General features: G+C 43.5%; 1 protein-coding gene and 1 long non-coding RNA gene across 3 annotated transcripts in view; one reads left to right on the forward strand and one right to left on the reverse strand.

Moving 5' to 3' along the window:
- LOC107272005 (RNA polymerase II elongation factor Ell) overlaps positions 1–6,888 on the reverse strand; it is a 59,682-nt gene that overhangs the window by 17,141 nt on the left and 35,653 nt on the right. Inside the window, exon 1 of one of the 2 annotated variants that reach the window (XM_025089288.1) lies at positions 3,441–3,646. The exons of the other annotated variant lie outside the window; for it this stretch is intronic. The gene's annotated coding sequence lies outside the window, so the exon portion shown is untranslated. Of the gene's footprint in view, positions 1–3,440; positions 3,647–6,888 lie in introns of those variants that run through there. 2 annotated transcript variants of the gene reach the window in all.
- Positions 975–6,888, forward strand: part of LOC107272006 — a 43,676-nt gene continuing 37,762 nt past the window's right edge. Inside the window, exon 1 of the long non-coding RNA XR_001538804.2 lies at positions 975–2,228. This is a non-coding gene — a long non-coding RNA (uncharacterized LOC107272006). The remainder of the gene's footprint in view (positions 2,229–6,888) is intronic.

Genomic DNA, 6,888 nt, shown 5'->3' on the forward strand with positions numbered 1-6,888 from the left:
GGGGGTTCGTATGAATTTCTATGGAGTGAAAGTGAAAGAACGTGAGGACGAAGAAAAGATGAAAATAAAGGAAACGGAAATTAAAGGAAGTATAACCTACGGGAGGAGCAGTGGCTTGCGGGGTTAAGAGTTCAAAGTGATGTCGAGCTTAGTTAGCAATTCAATCGACTGTCCTTATACTTTGTACGAGTTAGAGAGATAATACGAAAGTGTGATATTTCGTTATCTCTGTGCACGTTCAGACACGTTTATCGTTCTGACGGAATAACTTCGAAATCACTGAATTTTAATCGAGTTTTATCGTTTTGGGGTTTCTTTTAATAAAAATTTTGTTTTGGACTTCCCCCCCTGCCTCCCTCCCCCTACAGATAGAACAGTCTAGTCAACGTCGGTAAATGGTGAGTTTAGTAGAGTATCGAATATGTGTATATATATGTAATATGTACATACACAGAACTGCGAGCATGAGTGTTATCGGAATCGTTAACCAAATATACTTGTTTTTGACGTGGCCCATACTGAGATTTAGAATTACATTTGAGCATCATTTTTTTTTTTTTTTTACAAAATTGTCTAATTATTTACAAGTTTCAAGTAAGATATATAAAATTTTTTTTATTTTTCCAAACCGACCATGAATTTTGAATATCTTTCTCGGCTTTGTCAGGTCAATATTTTTCTTTGTTTATTATCTTGTCTCCTCCTCAAACACACCGTTTGTTTATCGATTATCGATGGATGGTCATTGCTGATCCGAAGATAGAATTGTGACGAGTCACAGTGAGTTTCCGTGAACTCGGACATTGTCGGAATTGGTTTTCCATTGTGCAAGAGAGATAACGAACTCGTTTGGCCTTGGCGTGAGTTACGAACGTTCCGACGTAGCCACAACGGACGACAGTATGAATTTTGAAAGAAAAAAAAAAAAAAAAAAAAAAAAAAAAAAAAAAAAAAAAAAAAAAAAAAAAAAAAAAAAAAAAAAAAAGTTAAACCGAGAAAGGGAAATACCCTTGACGTGATAATTTTTAATAACGGATGTAAAAAAAAAAATAAAATTGTCAACACGACGTATGCGAGACGATTGAAAAAAAGATTGTTCAAAAAAAAAATAGTCAGTTCGCCGTAACTCTCCGTGACTTGTAAGGATTTCCAGTACGTCGGCCGCGATTACGATGCATGAGAATTACTAATGCAGAATTCCGAAGTGGCAAAGCCCGACGTACACGGGGCGAAATCGTAAACGCGTCGAAAAGATCGTAATTTACGGTACTCGGAAAATAAATCGACAAAAAAAGTTTTTTATTCCCACGTTGTAATTTGGATAGATCCAAGAAATCGACCTCGGATAATTTAAAATTTCTTATTTTCTTCACTTCCTCCACGTACAATTTGCCGATCCACTCACCGAAGACGCGTAATCGTCAAAGAGTTATCGTCGTGCGACAGAAGCCGGCGGGAACTTTGAATCGAGAGACTCAAAGCATAAAAATTAAAAAAAGAAACAGTATAGTCCAAAAATGACGTCACTTATGCGATAAAGAATCAAAAGAAAAAAGGACAAAGTGAAAAAATTCCATTCTCGCAGAATTCGATAAACTGTTACGCAACAGCACAAACTGTACATTATTATTATATCAGACATGAAAGATGGCTTCGATCGTTAAAAAATAATCTTTCGACCGTTTCCAGAATTAACTACTAGCCGAAAGAGAAACCCGAGAAATCTAAAAGGAGAGAGTCATCGTTTCCAGTAGGTTTCGAAAAAGAATTATATCCATTGTAGATGCCCAGCTGACAGGTTAAACATTAGGTTTCACGAGAAAAAAGCCGTATTTTTAGAATTAACATGCGAGAGCAGTGGATACAATCAAGAGAGCCAACTAAGAAGACGGGAGATAGGAGACGAAGAGAAAAACATTAGGGGGGAGGGGGAAGTTTCAAGTGCGTTGCGTCACGTATTTTTGAATTCTACCAGTCCAACTTACAAGCGACGCCCGACGGCTGTTTGCGTAGACAAAGCCCAAGTTGGGTCGGCGCGGCTGCCAACAACGTTCTAGGTAAAATTATGCGTGTCCTTCGGTTCCCGTCAGTCACCGTGTTTGCCAAGCGGAGCGCAATGTCGAGAAAAAGGTTTACGTCTAGTTTCCACGGTCATCGGACCATTCTCGATAAGAGCACCGATAAGGAACAACGACGACGACAACAGGCATCGTCGTACGTACGTCGAGGTAAATACAACTGAGCGGGGAGACAGAGAGAAAAATAATTTTTAGTTAAAGCAATTACGTCAATAAGGTTTCCCTGTTGTCGATACTGATTATATAGTCATCGATTAAACAGAAAAAGTACCCACGAAATCCTTCTATAGGCATATGAACGGCAGTCTGTGTATTTTCAAGCAATCCTTTGAACCGATGCCACCCGGTATATATAGAAAAACGTCAAAGAATTTCTTACGAGCGTTATGTACATGTATTTCGTGTTATTCGTCTATTATTAACGTACCCGAAGCATACTTGCTCCTGTGATTCGGTGACTCGAGACTTGACACTAGGGGAACAGGAGGTATAAGTCGCCTCTTCGCTCGGTCCTATATGTGTGTATAAGTTGATGGAGATGTTACCATGCAATTCGTATACGATAGACAAGGATACAACCTCAGCTAACTCTGTTATTATTACCGTCGGCGAATGCCGATTGCGTAATGTCTTTTATTAGCCTGGCAGAGGCGTATTGGCCGAGCGATACAATCCCCGATGTTATTTGGTACGTCGAAAATAAATCTGCTCGAGAATTCACGAGGATCGTCCTAGCGTGTCGTGAGGGCTGCTGTCTAGGTCGAGTTTGAATTTTCGCGGTATATCGTAGAGTAATGGTGAGCAGTGTTGACGGTTGGAAGATGGGGGGAGTCGGAGGAAATACGAATGACGTAAAAGATACGTCGACCCGTGAGTTGCGCCGGTTAAAAATCGTAATCCAATTGAAGGGTAATGACAGTGGCAATAGCAGACAGTCGAGGTCGAAAATCTGATTTTCGTAATAGAGTCACACAAGAGCCTCCCCATACGTCGCACCTAACCACGACGCGTGTCATGTGCAACGGAAGCAAACACGCGTGCTCATTCAGTTTGTGTATATATAGGTTTCCAGGGTTGCTATACGCGTATCCCGATTTTTCCAATTTCAGCACCTTCCGTACGAGACCTGGGTCAACGTTTCCTACGCGTCAGCGTTTAACGACCTACCGTAACGTGTATTGAGCTTTTCGAAGAAGGCACGGGTTCGACCTTAATGTCGTAAAGCCACGTGCCAGTCGCACCAGTTGCGCCACGTGCTTTGAAATTCTCACCTGTGCTTGAACACTCTTTGTGTTATTTGTCTTTTCTCTCTCTCTCTCTTTTTTTTTTCTTCCTTTCCCTCTCTCAGTCACTCTATCTCACCCTCTTAAATTCTTTCTCTCGCTTCCTCCCTTTCGTTCACTCCGCTTTTCCAATGCAACGATGACAACGTTGCAAGGAGAACGCTCCGCTCGTACAGAGTGAAACGCGTCCGAGCCAATCGACGGGAGGTATAGTGTCTCGCTCGACTCGAGCCAGTCGGGTAAAGCTGACGTTGGAGCCAATTGGTGAGTGGCTGACTTTGGCCGGATCCGTTGGGCTTATATACCCACGATGCCGCGTCACGCGACCTCCCCCTGCCGTGTCTCCGCGTTCCGCGTGACACCCGACACGAGACGAGACCAAACGAAAAAAGACGAGTCTCGGCGAGGCGCGCATGCGCGACCCCACCGAACGGCACACGACGTACTAGGTAGCCATACCGCTCGAGTGTTCGCAAAACACACAGAGGACAAAGAGTACGTGACACTAGCGCGCATGCGCCTTACGCGGGCCGGTTCAAGCAAACCCACCAACACACGAAGGAACTGCGTCGCCGTCCACTGGCAGCGATCGCGAAAATATTCCGTACCAAGATACATAAGTATATACTGATAATAAAGACATGCCCGACTATCCATGTACCCGGTGTCCCGAATACGTGGAACGCGACGCCGCGCCGACGTTTTCGTAATCAGCAGTCACAATCGGTGCGACTTAAAATCGTTCGACTGCAAAATCGACAAAGTCACGTAAATTGGAGCTTCGATTTCACGTCCGTAGAAACTGTCCACCTCCGGTAACGTGCTCTCGACGCCATTGTACCCGGAGCAGCTACGCTACCTGAAAGCCCAATGTTTTTCTTTCAAGACGGCGTGCGGAGGCTACAATTTGTTTGGGTTATGCATCGGATTATACTGGTTGGCGACTCCTTCTCTTTTCTCTTCGTATTTCTGCTATCTTCTTCTACCACCTCGTATACCGTTCGCGTTTCACGTGACGATAGACCTGCTAAGAGTATACCATATACCGTTGCGATACTAACCTACATACGCTGTAACGTTTTAGATGCTTAACCGTCGCGACGGTAAGTAATCCTTCCACTTGGATTTAACCCGAACTGTTACACATCGGAAGTAATCGACAATTAAATATTAAAAAAATAACAAAGATGACGTCAATGATTTCGCAATATCTCATAACTGCCTGCAATGAGATCACGCGAAACTGTCCGGACACCCGCTACATACGAAAACCTCGTAGCGGACTAGCGTTAATTACGTATAATGGCGCGTGTGCGTAACATTAGCAGCTACTACACGTGACTCGTGTGCCTGGTACGTATATGTCTCGTAGCCGCGGTATACTGTATGTAAATACATTAAAACCGCGGAAACGTAAAGCTGTAAACAAATTAAAATATACGACAGGCCTTACAGGTGCATATATAATATATATCTGTATATACATATATACCTACGACGGTCCATTGACGTTGGAGACGTGTGCGCCAGTCACGATCGCAGTCACGTACGCACAGCCGGCAATTTAAATTTCGAATTTTCGGCAGTGGCGTGGTCGTTATCGGTGTTCGATAAGAAATGGAAACATCTCCTTACGAAGTAAGAGCGAACTTTGTTCCCTCGAACGTCTGCGATAACGCTGACGATCGTTCATCTCTTTTTTTGTAGCTGTTACAAGGTGACCTTGAACGACCGAGCTTCAAGCGGATCGGCCTCTTTATAAAACGGCTCGTCGTGATTGACCGTGCCACGAGTAAAGGCCTGACTGTCGTGACTCTCGGAGGTCCCGTTCCTGCTCCCATTCCTCCTATTCCTATTCCTATTCCTTAATGCGTTTCTGTTTCCGTGCCTACTGGTGCGCGTTGGTCGTTCTTTTTTTTTTTCTTTCTTTTTCATTTTCTTTTCCTCCTCGGTCAATCTTTCACAGTTCTCGAGTCTCGACGACCGTTAAAGCAACGCGTTAACGAGTATTTCCGCAACCGGCAACGGGTACGTTCCACGGAAAATTACACCGTTACTAGAGCCCACTCGGAGCCACGACCCAATAATCCACATTTCGTCGGCTCTATTTACACGCTGACGAGACCTTCCCACTCCTGGAATACCTTAACCTTATTTACTGCCGGGATAAAACGATTCATTACGACAAGAGAACCGCAACGATCGCCGACAAATACGTTGCTCGAAAGGAATTTCAAATTTTCAGGCACAGCCTAACCCGATTGCACCGTTAAGCCGATCTTCACGTCGCTAATGACGTCCAGTCTACCAACTGGCAAAGTTAATGAAAATCCGTACAGGTATTCATTGCGCGATCGAAAGCAATTTCCGAAAGGTTTATATGAATTTCGAAAAAAAAAATTGTCTCGAAAATTTGAAAAAAAAAAAAATTTCGGCGTATCGTACGACACGGTTTAAAAATTGTATCGGCTCTTGAATCATTCGGATATTTTTTTTGGTAGAAACTAACTTTTCGCGGAAAACCCACGTATATGAGGTTGATGGCAAAAAAGGGGGATGTAAAAGAAAAACCTATCGAAACGACAGTTACGTGGGAGGGCCGAAAGTTTACGCAGTCGATGGGTACGCGTGGGCAACGAAGGGTAGTAATCAAGGGGATGAAACGACGAGACGCCTACACGGCGCCACGTGACGTCACTGCTTGTCGATATCATTACCCTCGGTTCGCTTCTCCCGTCCCCTCCTGTCCCATCCCGTTCTCCCGGAATGTTTTCAAAGCCGCGACGCGAAATCTCAAACCGGACACGCACGCGTCATGCGAAATCGATTAAATTATGAATTCTTGATCCAAGGACGCCATTTTACATGAGGAAATTAATTGCGTTCGCTAGCGCACCCGAAGGCTCGTAACTACGTCCATGAATATTGGTATCGAGCCGGTTAAAAGAAAAATTACAAGATTCAATAACGGAAAACGGCTTATCGAAATCATTCGGACGCACTCAAGTACATATACGTGTAATAAATTCGTATTGAAATAACGAGAAACTCGTCGTACTGCGTTCGACGTGCCTGAATCTCTGGCGAGAGGCTGAATTCGAGTTTATTTGGCAGATAAAGCCGTTGGCGTAAAAAAAAAAGAAAAAAAAAGAAAAGCGAACGGTATCGTGTGTCAGAGCCTTGAAGGGTTTGTCGAGAGAGGCTAATGCTGCCAAGTGGCGTCTATTTCTGGTTTCGCGGGATACACGTATGTATCAAGTTTTTCGCCCGGCGTTCGAAGCTAACCCCCGTCGTCACCGTGGCGTCGGCGTCGAGCGTATCGGTGACACGGGCGTACAAAACGAAAAAAGAAAAAAAAAAAATAAAGCAAAATAAATATTTTTAAAAACAAATTAAATGTGTACGACAGAAGTTATCGGAACACGGATGTCGTATACGTCAGTTTCAGGCAAGAGACATCCGAGTGAATTCCTTAAAGTTATATAATAATAATAATAAAAAAAAAAAAAAAAAAAAAAATTGGAAAA

Source organism: Cephus cinctus, unplaced genomic scaffold, assembly GCF_000341935.2.
Source record: "Cephus cinctus unplaced genomic scaffold, Ccin1 Ccin1_scaffold1086, whole genome shotgun sequence".
Classification (NCBI taxonomy): domain Eukaryota; kingdom Metazoa; phylum Arthropoda; class Insecta; order Hymenoptera; family Cephidae; genus Cephus; species Cephus cinctus.